Consider the following 16,241-nt stretch of genomic DNA (forward strand, 5'->3'; position numbering starts at 1 on the left):
AGAGAGAGAGAGAACACTAGAGAGAGAGAGAGAGAGCTAGAGAGAAACAAACAAACAGAGAGAGAACACTAGAGAGAGAGAGAGAGAGAGAACACTAGAGAGAGAGAGAGAGAACACTAGAGAGAGAGAGAGAGAACACTAGAGAGAGAGAGAGAGAGAGAGAGAGAGAGAGAACACGAGAGAGAGAGAGAGAGAGAGAGAGAGAGAACACTAGAGAGAGAGAGAGAGAACACTAGAGAGAGAGAGAGAACACTAGAGAGGAGAGAGAGAGAGAGAGAGAGAACACTAGAGAGGGGGAGAGAGAGAGAGAGAGAGAACACTAGAGAGAGGGGAGAGAGAGAGAGAGAGAGAAGAGAGAGAGAGAGAGAGAGAGAAACAGAGAGAGAGAGAGAGAGAACACTAGAGAGAGAGAGAACACTAGAGAGAGAGAGAGAACACTAGAGAGAGAGAGCTAGAGAGAAACAAACAAACAGAGAGAGAACACTAGAGAGAGAGAGAGAGAGAGAGAGAGAGAACACTAGAGAGAGAGAGAGAGAACACTAGAGAGAGAGAGAGAGAGAGAGAGAGAGAGAGAACACTAGAGAGAGAGAGAGAGAACACTAGAGAGAGAGAGAACACTAGAGAGAGAGAACACTAGAGAGAGAGAGAGAGAGAGAACACTAGAGAGAGAGAGAGAGAGAACACTAGAGAGAGAGAGAACACTAGAGAGAGAGAGAGAGAACACTAGAGAGAGAGAGAGAACACTAGAGAGAGAGAGAGAACAAGAGAGAGAGAACACTAGAGAGAGAGAGAGAACACTAGAGAGAGAGAGAACACTAGAGAGAGAGAACACTAGAAAGAGAGAGAGAGAGAGAACACTAGAGAGAGAGAACACTAGAGAGAGAGAGAGAGAGCGAGAGCACTAGAGAGAGAGAGAGAGAACACTAGAGAGAGAGAGAGCTAGAGATAAACAAACAAACAGAGAGAGAGCTAGAGAGAAACAAACAAACAGAGAACACTAGTGAGAGAGAGAGAGAAACAAAGAAACAAAGAAAGAGAGAGAGAACACTAGGGAGCGAGAGAGAAAGAAAGAAAGAGCGATCACTACAGATAGAAGGAAAAGCTTTCAGTGGGGTGATCCGTGTAGAATAATTGTCCCATTGCTGGATACCATGTCTGCTGAAGACAGATGGAAGCAATTACCACAGTCTGTTTGCCAGAAGCCCAGGAACCAGAGTCTGGATCCCTACAGAGAGGCTCTATCCCTACAGAGAGGCTCTATCCCTACAGAGAGGCTCTATCCCTACAGAGAGGCTCTACCCCTACAGAGAGGCTCTATCCCTACAGAGAGGCTCTATCCCTACAGAGAGGCTCTATCCCTACAGAGAGGCTCTATCCCTACAGAGAGGATCTACCCCTACAGAGAGGCTCTATCCCTACAGAGAGGCTCTATCCCTACAGAGAGGCTCTACCCCTACAGAGAGGCTCTATCCCTACAGAGAGGCTCTATCCCTACAGAGGCTCTATCCCTACAGAGAGGCTCTATCCCCACAGAGAGGCTCTATCCCTACAGAGAGGCTCTATCCATACAGAGGCTCTATCCCTACAGAGAGGCTCTACCCCTACAGAGAGGCTCTATCCCTACAGAGAGGCTCTATCCCTACAGAGGCTCTATCCCATTTACATTTACATTTAAGTCATTTAGCAGACGCTCTTATCCAGAGCGACTTACAAATTGGTGCATACACCTTATGACATCCAGTGGAACAGCCACTTGCATCTCAATCTTTTTTTTTTGGGGGGGTGAGAAGGATTACTTACCCTTACTTACCCTATCCTAGGTATTCCTCGAAGAGGTGGGGTTTCAGGTGTCTCCGGAAGGTGGTGATTGACTCCGCTGTCCTGGCGTCGTGAGGGAGTTTGTTTTCCACCATTGGGGGCCAGAGCAGCGGAACAGTTTTGACTGGGCTGAGCGGGAACTGTACTTCCTCAGTGGTAGGGATGACAAGTGCCTGGATTAGGACCTGCGCCGCTTCCTGTGTGAGGCAGGGTCGTACTCTGCGGATGTTGTAGAGCATGAACCTACAGGAACGGGACACCGCCTTGATGTTAGTTGAGAACGTCAGGGTGTTGTCCAGGATCACGCCAAGGTTCTTAGCGCTCTGGGAGGAGGACACAATGGAGTTGTCAACCGTGATGGCGAGATCATGGAACGGGCAGTCCTTCCCCGGGAGGAAGAGGAGCTCCGTCTTGCTGAGGTTCAGCTTGAGGTGGTGATCCGTCATCCACACTGATATGTCTGCCAGACATGCAGAGATGCGATTCGCCACCTGGTCATCAGAAGGGGGAAAGGAGAAGATTAATTGTGTGTCGTCTGCATAGCAATGATAGGAGAGACCATGTGAGGTTATGACAGAGCCAAGTGACTTGGTGTATAGCGAGAATAAGAGAGGGCCTAGAACAGAGCCCTGGGGACACCAGTGGTGAGAGCGCGTGGTGAGGAGACAGATTCTCGCCACGCCACCTGGTAGGAGCGACCTGTCAGGTAGGACGCAATCCAAGCGTGGGCCGCGCCGGAGATGCCCAACTCGGAGAGGGTGGAGAGGAGGATCTGATGGTTCACAGTATCGAAGGCAGCCGATAGGTCTAGAAGGATGAGAGCAGAGGAGAGAGAGTTAGCTTTAGCAGTGCGGAGCGCTCCGTGATACAGAGAAGAGCAGTCTCAGTTGAATGACTAGTCTTGAAACCTGACTGATTTGGATCAAGAAGGTCATTCTGAGAGAGATAGCGGTAGAGCTGGCCAAGGACGGCACGCTCAAGAGTTTTGGAGAGAAAAGAGAGAAGGGATACTGGTCTGTAGTTGTTGACATCGGAGGGATCGAGTGTAGGTTTTTTTCAGAAGGGGGTGCAACTCTCGCTCTCTTGAAGACGGGAGGGACGTAGCCAGCGGTCAGGGATGAGTTGATGAGCGAGGTGAGGTAAGGGAGAAGGTCTCCGGAAATGGTCTGGAGAAGAGAGGAGGGGATACGGTCAAGCGGGCAGGTTGTTGGGCGGCCGGCCATCACAAGACGCGAGATTTCATCTGGAGAGAGAGGGGAGAAAGAGGTCAGAGCATAGGGTAGGGCAGTGTGAGCAGAACCAGCGGTGTCGTTTGACTTAGCAAACGAGGATCGGATGTCGTCGACCTTCTTTTCAAAATGGTTGACGAAGTCATCTGCAGAGAGGGAGGAGGGGGGAGGATTCAGGAGGGAGGAGAAGGTGGCAAAGAGCTTCCTAGGGTTAGAGGCAGATGCTTGGAATTTAGAATGGTAGAAAGTGGCTTTAGCAGCAGAGACAGAGGAGGAAAATGTAGAGAGGAGGGAGTGAAAGGATGCCAGGTCCGCAGGGAGGCGAAGTTTTCCTCCATTTCCGCCTCGGCTGCCCGGAGCCCTGTTCTGTGAGCTCGCAAGGAGTCGTCGAGCCACGGAGCGGGAGGGGAGGACCGAGCCGGCCTGGAGGATAGGGGACATAGGGAGTCAAAGGATGCAGTAAGGGAGGAGAGGAGGGTTGAGGAGGCAGAATCAGGAGATAGGTTGGAGAAAGTTTGAGCAGAGGGAAGAGATGATAGGATGGAAGAGGAGAGAGTAGCGGGGAGAGAGAGCGAAGGTTGGGACGGCGCGATACCATCCGAGTAGGGGCAGTGTGGGAAGTGTTGGATGAGAGCGAGAGGGAAAAGGATACAAGGTAGTGGTCGGAGACTTGGAGGGGAGTTGCAATGAGGTTAGTGGAAGAACAGCATCTAGTAAAGATGAGGTCAAGCGTATTGCCTGCCTTGTGAGTAGGGGGGAAGGTGAGAGGGTGAGGTCAAAAGAGGAGAGGAGTGGAAAGAAGGAGGCAGAGAGGAATGAGTCAAAGGTAGACGTGGGGAGGTTAAAGTCGCCCAGAACTGTGAGAGGTGAGCCGTCCTCAGGAAAGGAGCTTATCAAGGCATCAAGCTCATTGATGAACTCTCCGAGGGAACCTGGAGGGCGATAAATGATAAGGATGTTAAGCTTGAAAGGGCTGGTAACTGTGACAGCATGGAATTCAAAGGAGGCGATAGACAGATGGGTAAGGGGAGAAAGAGAGAAAGACCACTTGGGAGAGATGAGGATCCCGGTGCCACCACCCCGCTGACCAGAAGCTCTCGGGTGTGCGAGAACACGTGGGCGGACGAGGAGAGAGCAGTAGGAGTAGCAGTGTTATCTGTGGTGATCCATGTTTCCGTCAGTGCCAAGAAGTCAAGGGACTGGAGGGAGGCATAGGCTGAGATGAACTCTGCCTTGTTGGCCGCAGATCGGCAGTTCCAGAGGCTACCGGAGACCTGGAACTCCACGTGGGTCGATACGCGCTGGGACCACCAGATTAGGGTGGTCGCTGCCACGCGGTGTGGAGCGTTTGTATGGTCTGTGCAGAGAGGAGAGAACAGGGATAGACAGACACATAGTTGACAGGCTACAGAAAAGGCTACGCTAATGCAAGGAGATTGAATGACGAGTGGACTACACGTCTCGAATGTTCAGAAAGTTAAGCTTACGTAGCAAGAGTCTTATTGACTAAAATGATTAAAATGATACAGTACTGCTAAAGTAGGCTAGCTGGCAGTGGCTGCGTTGTTGACACTACACTAATCAAGTCGTTCCGTTGAGTGTAATAGTTTCTACAGTGCTGCTAATCGGGGGCTAGCTGGCTAGCTAGCAGTGTTGTTTACGTTACGTTGCGTTAAAAGAACGACAATAGCTGGCTAGCTAACCTAGGAAATCGCTCTAGACTACACAATTATCTTTGAAACAAAGACGGCTATGTAGCTAGCTACGATCAAACAAATCAAACCGTTGTACTGTAATGAAATGAAATGAAAATGTGATACTAACTGTGGAGCGAAGCGGAATGCGACCGGGTTGTTGTTGGCTAGCTGTTAGCTGTTAGCTGTTGGCTAGCAGAGAGGCTCTATCCCTATAGAGAGGCTCTATCCCTACAGAGAGGATCTATCCCTACAGAGAGGCTCTATCCCTACAGAGAGGCTCTATCCCTACAGAGAGGCTCTATCCCTACAGAGAGGATCTATCCCTACAGAGAGGCTCTATCCCTACAGAGAGGCTCTATCCCTACACAGAGGATCTATCCCTACAGAGGATGACGAAACAGAAAAAAAGGCTGACGTTTACATGGATATATAAGAAATCATTCCTCATCCGGGGGGCCCAGTGTTACCTCTGGTTTCATCCCAGCCACAGTCATGCCAAAGCAGCCACTTCCTCCAGGACGCTCCCCGTGGGTGTGGAGCTTCCAAGACATAGGCCATTTCCTCTCTAGCTACACACACAACTGCTAAACCTATAGAAGAGCCACGCTTCACATCTAATAGATGAGTGTACCAAACCTCGAAGAGGAATGTCACTTTATATTCCTATGAGAAGTTCTATTAGGACATTTCTGACCAAAAGTATGTGGACACCTGCTTGTCAAACCTCATTCCAAAATCAAGGGCATTAATATTGAGTTGGTCCCCCCTTTTGCTGCTATAACAGCCCCCACTCTTCTGGGAATGCTTTCCACTAGATGTTGGAACATTGCTGCGGGGACTTGCTTCCATTCAGCCAAAAAAGCATTAGTGAGGTCGGGCACAAAAAAATGATGTATTAACCTCGCTTTGTGCACAGGGGCATTGTCATGCTGAAACAGGAAAGATCCTTCCCCAAACTGTTGCCACAATGTTGGAAGCACAGAACTGTCTAGAATGTCACTGTATGCTGAAGCGTTAAGATTTCACTTCACTGGAACTAAGGGGCCTAACCCAATTCCTCCTCCACCAAACTTTACAGTTGGCACTATGCATTGGGGGCAGGTAGCATTCTCCTGGCATCCACCAAATGCAGATTTGTCTGTCGGACTGCCAGATGCTGAGCGATGAAAACCCATTTCATGAAGCTCCCGACAAACAGTTCTAGTGCTGACGTTGCTTCCAGAGGCCGTTTGGAACTTGGTACTGAGTGCTGCAACCGAGTACAGACTCATTTTAAGCACTACGCTTGTGTGGCCTACCACTTTGCGGCTGAACCATTGTTGCTCCTAGACGTTTCCACTTCACAATAACAGCACTAACAGTTAACGGGGCAGCTCTAGCAGGGCAGAAATTTGACGAACTGACTTGATGGACGGGTGGCATCCTATGACTGTGCCAGGTTGAAAGTCACTGAGCTCTTCATTAAGGCCATTCTACTGCCAATGTTTGTCTATGCAGATTGCATGTCTGTGTGCTGGATTTTATACACCTGTGGTTGAAACAGCAAAGTCCACTCATTTGTCCACATACTGCTGGATATACAGTGTATGACATGGCTCTGATGTTAATGATGTAGTGACTACGTGGATTTTGGTGCTAATCACACTGTCCCTCTACAAATGTAGACTGTTATTAAATATGATGTGGAGGGGAACACTCATGGGTTTAAAAGACCAATGATATTGAGACTGTAGATGGTAAAAATACTTTTAAATAATAATAATAATAAGACAAAGTGGCCTGTTTTTGTTTTATTTTCAACCAGTGAGACGTTAGTCGTATGAATGGCTGAAAAGCAGTTAGTGTTGTTTCCTTCATGGATAATGACGGCATCTTGAATAGTTTAATTCTGTTTTAATGTGAGCATTCACAACATATTTCACCATGTTTTCCTCCCACTTTGGTCAGAAACACACTGGAACACACATATATATAGGAGCTTTTTTCTGAGATACCCTGTGATTATTCCAAAACCAAAATTACAGCTTCTGAACACACAGATCTTGGAAGGACATGTTGTGGAATAGCCCAGCCCAGAACTCAAACTATGGCAACAGACCCACAGACAACAATGACACTCAATGGAAACATCCAGATCTCTCATCACCCAAATCAAGAGAGGTGTTCACTAGCAGCCCAACAGGAGAGCTCTAGAGAAACAAGCTGGCCCTCCCTTGAGCTGGTACAGTATGTGTCTGTTTGAGACTTTACAGTGACATGGTCTGCTGAGACTTTACAGTGACACGCTCTGCTGAGACTTTACAGTGACACGCTCTGCTGAGACTTTACAGTGACACAGTCTGCTGAGACTTTACAGAGACACGCTCTGCTGAGACTTTACAGAGACACAGTCTGCTGAGACTCTACAGTGACACAGTCTGCTGAGACTTTACAGAGACACAGTCTGCTGAGACTTTACAGAGACATGGTCTGCTGAGACTTTACAGAGACACAGTCTGCTGAGACTTTACAGAGACACGGTCTGCTGAGACTTTACAGAGACATGGTCTGCTGAGACTTTACAGAGACACAGTTTGCTGAGACTTTACAGAGACATGGTCTGCTGAGACTTTACAGAGACATGGTCTGCTGAGACTTTACAGAGACACAGTCTGCTGAGACTTTACAGAGACATGGTCTGCTGAGACTTTACAGAGACACAGTTTGCTGAGACTTTACAGAGACACGGTCTGCTGAGACTTTACAGAGACACAGTCTGCTGAGACTTTACAGTGACACGGTCTGCTGAGACTATACAGTGACACGCTCTGCTGAGACTATACAGAGACAGAGTCTGCTGAGACTTTACAGAGACACAGTCTGCTGAGACTTTACAGAGACACAGTCTGCTGAGACTTTACAGAGACATGGTCTGCTGAGACTTTACAGAGACACAGTCTGCTGAGACTTTACAGAGACACAGTCTGCTGAGACTTTACAGAGACACAGTCTGCTGAGACTTTACAGAGACACAGTCTGCTGAGACTTTACAGAGACACAGTCTGCTGAGACTTTACAGAGACATGGTCTGCTGAGACTTTACAGAGACATGGTCTGCTGAGACTTTACAGAGACACAGTCTGCTGAGACTTTACAGAGACACAGTCTGCTGAGACTTTACAGAGACACAGTCTGCTGAGACTTTACAGAGACATGGTCTGCTGAGACTTTACAGAGACACAGTCTGCTGAGACTTTACAGAGACACAGTCTGCTGAGACTTTACAGAGACACAGTCTGCTGAGACTTTACAGAGACACAGTCTGCTGAGACTTTACAGAGACATGGTCTGCTGAGACTTTACAGAGACACAGTCTGCTGAGACTTTACAGAGACATGGTCTGCTGAGACTTTACAGAGACACAGTCTGCTGAGACTTTACAGAGACACGGTCTGCTGAGACTTTACAGAGACATGGTCTGCTGAGACTTTACAGTGACACGGTCTGCTGAGACTCTACAGAGACATGGTCTGCTAATACTTTACAGAGACACAGTCTGCTGAGACTTTGCAGTGACATGGTCTGCTGAGACTTTACAGTGACACGGTCTGCTAAGACTTTACAGAGACACGGTCTGCTGAGACTCTACAGAGACATGGTCTGCTGAGACTTTACAGAGACATGGTCTGCTAAGACTTTACAGAGACACGGTCTGCTAATACTTTACAGAGACACGGTCTGCTGAGACTTTACAGAGACACGGTCTGCTAAGACTTTACAGAGACACGGTCTGCTGAGACTCTACAGTGACACAGTCTGCTGAGACTTTACAGAGACACGGCCTGCTGAGTCTTTACAGAGACACGGTCTGCTGAGACTCTACAGTGACACAGTCTGCTGAGACTTTACAGAGACACGGTCTGCTAAGACTTTACAGAGACATGGTCTGCTGAGACTTTACAGAGACATGGTCTGCTGAGACTTTACAGAGACACAGTCTGCTGAGACTTTACAGAGACATGGTCTGCTGAGACTTTACAGAGACATGGTCTGCTAAGACTTTACAGAGACACGGTCTGCTGAGACTTTACAGAGACATGGTCTGCTAAGACTACAGTGACACGGTCTGAGACTTTACAGAGACATGGTCTGCTAAGACTACAGAGACATGGTCTGCTGAGACTCTACAGAGACATGGTCTGCTGAGACTTTACAGAGACATGGTCTGCTGAGACTTTACAGAGACATGGTCTGCTAAGACTTTACAGTGACACGGTCTGCTGAGACTTTACAGAGATACGGTCTGCTGAGACTCTACAGTGACACAGTCTGCTGAGACTTTACAGAGACACAGTCTGCTGAGACTTTACAGAGACACGGTCTGCTGAGACTTTACAGAGACACGGTCTGCTGAGACTTTACAGTGACACGGTCTGCTGAGACTTTACAGAGACACAGTCTGCTGAGACTTTACAGAGACATGGTCTGCTGAGACTTTACAGAGACACAGTCTGCTGAGACTTTACAGAGACATGGTCTGCTGAGACTTTACAGAGACATGGTCTGCTGAGACTTTACAGAGACACAGTCTGCTGAGACTTTACAGAGACATGGTCTGCTGTGACTTTACAGAGACATGGTCTGCTGAGACTTTACAGAGACATGGTCTGCTGAGACTTTACAGAGACATGGTCTGCTGAGACTTTACAGAGACATGGTCTGCTGAGACTTTACAGAGACACAGTCTGCTGAGACTTTACAGAGACACAGTCTGCTGAGACTTTACAGAGACACAGTCTGCTGAGACTTTACAGAGACATGGTCTGCTGAGACTTTACAGAGACACAGTCTGCTGAGACTTTACAGAGACACAGTCTGCTGAGACTTTACAGAGACACAGTCTGCTGAGACTTTACAGAGACACAGTCTGCTGAGACTTTACAGAGACATGGTCTGCTGAGACTTTACAGAGACACAGTCTGCTGAGACTTTACAGAGACATGGTCTGCTGAGACTTTACAGAGACACAGTCTGCTGAGACTTTACAGAGACACGGTCTGCTGAGACTTTACAGAGACATGGTCTGCTGAGACTTTACAGTGACACGGTCTGCTGAGACTCTACAGAGACATGGTCTGCTAATACTTTACAGAGACACAGTCTGCTGAGACTTTGCAGTGACATGGTCTGCTGAGACTTTACAGTGACACGGTCTGCTAAGACTTTACAGAGACACGGTCTGCTGAGACTCTACAGAGACATGGTCTGCTGAGACTTTACAGAGACATGGTCTGCTAAGACTTTACAGAGACACGGTCTGCTAATACTTTACAGAGACACGGTCTGCTGAGACTTTACAGAGACACGGTCTGCTAAGACTTTACAGAGACACGGTCTGCTGAGACTCTACAGTGACACAGTCTGCTGAGACTTTACAGAGACACGGCCTGCTGAGACTTTACAGAGACACGGTCTGCTGAGACTCTACAGTGACACAGTCTGCTGAGACTTTACAGAGACACGGTCTGCTAAGACTTTACAGAGACATGGTCTGCTGAGACTTTACAGAGACATGGTCTGCTGAGACTTTACAGAGACACAGTCTGCTGAGACTTTACAGAGACATGGTCTGCTGAGACTTTACAGAGACATGGTCTGCTAAGACTTTACAGAGACACGGTCTGCTGAGACTTTACAGAGACATGGTCTGCTAAGACTACAGTGACACGGTCTGCTGAGACTTTACAGAGACATGGTCTGCTAAGACTACAGAGACATGGTCTGCTGAGACTCTACAGAGACATGGTCTGCTGAGACTTTACAGAGACATGGTCTGCTGAGACTTTACAGAGACATGGTCTGCTAAGACTTTACAGTGACACGGTCTGCTGAGACTTTACAGAGATACGGTCTGCTGAGACTCTACAGTGACACAGTCTGCTGAGACTTTACAGAGACACAGTCTGCTGAGACTTTACAGAGACACGGTCTGCTGAGACTTTACAGAGACACGGTCTGCTGAGACTTTACAGTGACACGGTCTGCTGAGACTTTACAGAGACACAGTCTGCTGAGACTTTACAGAGACATGGTCTGCTGAGACTTTACAGAGACACAGTCTGCTGAGACTTTACAGAGACATGGTCTGCTGAGACTTTACAGAGACATGGTCTGCTGAGACTTTACAGAGACACAGTCTGCTGAGACTTTACAGAGACATGGTCTGCTGTGACTTTACAGAGACATGGTCTGCTGAGACTTTACAGAGACACAGTCTGCTGAGACTTTACAGAGACATGGTCTGCTGAGACTTTACAGAGACACAGTCTGCTGAGACTTTACAGAGACATGGTCTGCTGAGACTTTACAGAGACACGGTCTGCTGAGACTTTACAGAGACACAGTCTGCTGAGACTTTACAGAGACACGGTCTGCTAAGACTTTACAGAGACACAGTCTGCTGAGACTTTACAGAGACACAGTCTGCTGAGACTTTACAGTGACACAGTCTGCTGAGACTTTACAGTGACACGGTCTGCTGAGACTTTACAGCACATATGTCAGAGTCAAGGCCCGCGGGCCACATCCGGCCCGCGAGAAGGTTTTTTACGGCCCCTGGGATGATCTTGATTTATTATTAGAACCGGCCCGCAGACCGCAGCAAGCCGGCAGCACGCAGATCTTTTACACGCACCAATACTACATTTCCCACAATGCAACGGTGACGCACCGAGCAGTAGGCTGCTTCATTTCAATATTTATTGGCACAGCAGTTGTCAGCATCACAGTAAAATTAACTTTCAGATACCCATCAAAAATGGCAAAACGGAAGGTGGACACTGAGAACCGGGGGTTTCAAACAAGGTGGGAGTCGGAGTATTTGTTCACGGAGTTAGCTGGAAAACCTGTGTGTCTTCTGTGTGGAGAAAGTGTGTCGGTACTGAAAGAGTATAATCTGAGACGACATTATGAAACGAAACACGCGGACAAAAACAAGAATATGGACATGGAACAAAGGCTACAAAAGGCAGAGGAATTAAAACGAGGCCTCAAATCTCGACAGGCTCTGTTCAAAAAAGCCAAATCACAAGGCCAGGCTGCTGTCAAGGCCAGTTTTATTTTGGCAGAAGAGATCGCTAAATCAGCCCGGCCATTTACGGAGGGGGATTTCATCAAAACTGCATGATTAAAGTTTGTGACGAAGTTTGCCCAGAAAAAGGCAACTCTTTTAAATGTGAGTCTGAGCAGAAACACCATTGCCGAGAGAGTAGACCAGTTGTCCATCAATCTAAAAGAGCAGCTTGTGAAAAAGGGAAAAGATTTCATTGCATATTCCTTGGCTGTGGATGAGAGCACCGACATTTCTGACATTGCCCAGTTGTCAATTTTCATCCGCGGAGTGGACTCCAGCCTAAGCGTGACAGAGGAGTTTTTGGCTTTACGTCCTATGCATGGCACAACTACGGGGCATGATTTGTATGAAGAGGTGTCAAGATGTGTAAATGAGATGGAGCTGCCTTGGGAAAACTCGTGGGTTTGACAACCGACGGAGCACCTGCGATGTGTGGACACAGGAGCGGACTGGTGGCGAAGATACGGGAAAAGATGCAAGAGGAAAACGCGACAGGTGAGCTGACAGCTTATCATTGTATCATACACCAGGAAGCGTTGTGCGGTAAAGCCTTGAAAATGGAGCATGTAATGAGCATCATCACGCACAGTTAACTTTATCAGAGCCAAAGGTTTGAATCACCGCCAGTTCAAGGCATTTCTGACGGAGTTAGAAACGGAGCATGGTGATTTGCCTTATCACACAGAGGTGCGATGGCTAAGCCAGGGAAATGTGCTTCAAAGATGTTTCGAGCTTCAGTGAGGAGATTTGTCTGTTCTTGGACAGCAAAGGGAAAGACACAACACAACTCCGAGACGAAATGTTTCTGTGTGAAATGGCTTTTCTGTGTGACATTACGAGTCATCTGAATGCAATGAACTTGCAGCTGCAGGGTCGGGATCGTGTCATCTCTGATATGTACAGTACAGTGAAGGCATTTAAAACCAAACTGACTCTGTGGGAGACGCAGATGCGGAAAGAAAATTTGAGCCACTTTCCCAGCTGCCAGACCATGAAAGAGAAGCTCTCTACCAGTGCGTTCCCGAGCGCACAGTTGGCTGATAAAATAGGTATGCTTGCCGCTGACTTTCGACGCCGATTTGCTGACTTTGAAGCACAAAAAAGCAGGTTGGAACTGCTCGGTAACCCATTTGCTGTTGACGTGGAAAGCTCACCACCAAACCTCCAAATGGAGTTGATTGACCTCCAATGCAATGATGCACTGAGGGCAAAATATGCGGCAGTGGGTGCTGCGGAGTTCGCCCGTTTCCTCCCCGACACAATGCCCCAGCTGCGCATCCAGGCTGCTCAAACGTTGTCTATGTTTGGCAGCACATACCTGTGTGAACAACTGTTTTCTTTGATGAACTTGAACAAAACATCACACAGAAGTCGACTTACTGCTGAACACCTCCACTCAATTCTGAGGATTTCCTCAGCTCAGAGCCTTACCCCGAACATTGATGAACTTGTGGAAAAGATGGGACACCACCAATTATCACCCTCAACCTCAAACAAGTGAACATTACTGTGCAATCACATATTTAGAGTTTTTACTCAGTTCAAGTTTAAAAGTTAAAGTTTAATATTTGTTTTCACTGCATGTTACTTCTCCTTAAACAAAGTGTTGTTTTTGATTAATAGATTTTTGCACTTTATTTTATTGTATTTCAATCCAATTATATTTTAAAAATATTTCAGTTGAGTGGATGATAGAAAATTGCTATTATTGTTTTTTTCTTTGAAGTAAATTTAGCCCACTTTTGCTAAAATAGAAAATATAGGCTACTGATGGTGCCTTGAATACCGGTTTCTTTCATTTAATGTTCATGTTATGGGGATTTTTATATAAAGGAAATTTGTCTTTTGTGTCTGTTGAAAATTAAAGATTACTGACAGAGCCATAAGAAAATATTGCTTTATTTATCTGATCATATTGGAATATATTTGTTAGGTTTTCAGTAGGTTCAATTAGGTTCACTAGACTATATGCGTCATTTAAAAAATTTTCAATGAACATTCGAACAGTCCGGCCCTCGGCTTGTAGCTAAATTTTTTATTTGGCCCTCCGTCCATTTGACTTTGACACCCCTGCTTTACAGTGACACGCTCTGCTGAGACTTTACAGAGACACAGTCTGCTGAGACTTTACAGTGACACGGTCTGCTGAGACTTTACAGAGACACAGTCTGCTGAGACTTTACAGAGACACAGTCTGCTGAGACTTTACAGAGACACAGTCTGCTGAGACTTTACAGAGACACAGTCTGCTGAGACTTTACAGAGACACAGTCTGCTGAGACTTTACAGAGACACAGTCTGCTGAGACTTTACAGAGACACAGTCTGCTGAGACTTTACAGAGACACGGTCTGCTGAGACTTTACAGAGACACAGTCTGCTGAGACTTTACAGAGACACGGTCTGCTGAGACTTTACAGAGACACGGTCTGCTGAGACTTTACAGAGACACGGTCTGCTGAGACTTTACAGAGACACAGTCTGCTGAGACTTTACAGAGACACGGTCTGCTGAGACTTTACAGAGACACGGTCTGCTGAGACTTTACAGAGACATGGTCTGCTGAGACTTTACAGAGACATGGTCTGCTGAGAAAAACAACTGTGTGTCAGTGTGTGTGAAGGTATTTCCTTCCCAGCTGAAAGCAGGTATTGTGTTGTGGACAGAGCTTGTATAGAGCTTGGTTGTAGTTATTCTCTGCTTCTCTGGTCTCTGCTAGGTTAGGATACGATCCCAGAGAAGCCATCATGGTTCCCAGTTCATCTCAGGCCAGCTCCAGTTGTAAATACCCAGGACCCCCACACAGGGGCAAAGCTCTGTCTGCTCTGTTCTGAATCACAGACCCCCACACAAGGGCAAAGCTCTGTCTGCTCTGTATCACAGACCCCCACACAGGGGCAAAGCTCTGTCTGCTCTGTTTTGAATCACAGACCCCACTGTCCAATCAGACTTCAGCGTCTGCATCCCAAATGGCCCCCTATTCCCTATGTAGTGCACTACTTTTGACCAGGGCACACAGCAAATAGACTCTCCCATAGGGCTCCGGTCAAAAGTAGTGCATTTATAGGGAATAGGGTGCCATTTGGGATCGCCCAGTGTCTCAGCCTAACCACCCCCTGTCGGCTCCTAAACCTCAAGATACCATGCTTTTGAATCTTAAAAGCCCTTCTCAGTAAAATACGTTATGAATGTCACTGGGGCTCACTGTTAACACAGTCAGTGAGGCTGCTGCCATATGAACTGCTGCTGGAGTGTTTAATGGGGCTAGTCTACTACTGATTACTTGTGCAGACAACATGCAGCTTGAATGGCCATACAGGGGATTCAGTGTCTCTAAGGAGACATTGAAGGGGGACGGTGGAGAGGAGCTGCACAGTCAGCAAGGTGGAAGTAATGGAGCAGATGGAGCATGAGACAACCCACTGCGGTCACCTATGGGCTGTTCTATTGACATTTGACCCCAGCCAGCTGTGTGAAACAAGACTTCTCCGGACAGACACCAAAGTCTGAAATTGCAATGTTATGTAACACATTGTGGATGTAACTTTTGGTAATGCTTATGTGTTTGTACATGGGTATGTGAGCCTGTGGAACAGACGGAGAGTTTAAAGGTCAAACATGCTTATTGAAAGTCAGAGGGAGCGATTTGTGGATACAGGGCCTGCAGGGATAAAAAATGTAGATGATGTCAGTAACGACAACAGAAGATGGAGTCGTGCCTACTGTTCTGTACTGATCTCATGCATCAGGTGTTAGACTGAAGAAGCATAACGGAGCATCACAGTGGGCTGGTAGTAGAGAAGCCTCCCACATCCAGGATCTGGAGAAAGCAGAGACTCTGGATAGTTGATACCTCAGAACCTGTAGCTCTGTTTCCTCCATTCACCAAGCAGACCTATCAAAGACAGGCTGCAGCATCCGCCTGGCCAGGGAAGAGCAGAGGAGTCTGGCCAGGGAAGAGCAGAGGAGTCTGGCCAGGGAAGAGCAGAGGAGTCTGGCCAGGGAAGAGCAGAGGAGTCTGGCCAGGGAAGAGCAGAGGAGTCTGGCCAGGGAAGAGCAGGGGGTCTGTCCAGGGGAGAGCAGGGGGTCTGTCCAGGGGAGAGCAGGGGGTCTGTCCAGGGGAGAGCAGGGGGTCTGTCCAGGGGAGAGCAGGGGGTCTGTCTAGGGGAGAGCAGGGGGTCTATCCAGGGAAGAGCAGGGAGTCTGGCCAGAGGAGAGCAGGGAGTCTGGCCAGAGGAGAGCAGGGGATCTGTCCAGGGGAGAGCAGGGGGTCTATCCAGGGAAGAGCAGGGAGTCTGGCCAGAGGAGAGCAGGGAGTCTGGCCAGAGGAGAGCAGGGGATCTGTCCAGGGGAGAGCAGGGGGTCTATCCAGGGAAGAGCAGGGAGT

Source organism: Oncorhynchus keta, unplaced genomic scaffold (assembly GCF_023373465.1).
Source record: "Oncorhynchus keta strain PuntledgeMale-10-30-2019 unplaced genomic scaffold, Oket_V2 Un_contig_2200_pilon_pilon, whole genome shotgun sequence".
Lineage (NCBI taxonomy): Eukaryota > Metazoa > Chordata > Actinopteri > Salmoniformes > Salmonidae > Oncorhynchus > Oncorhynchus keta.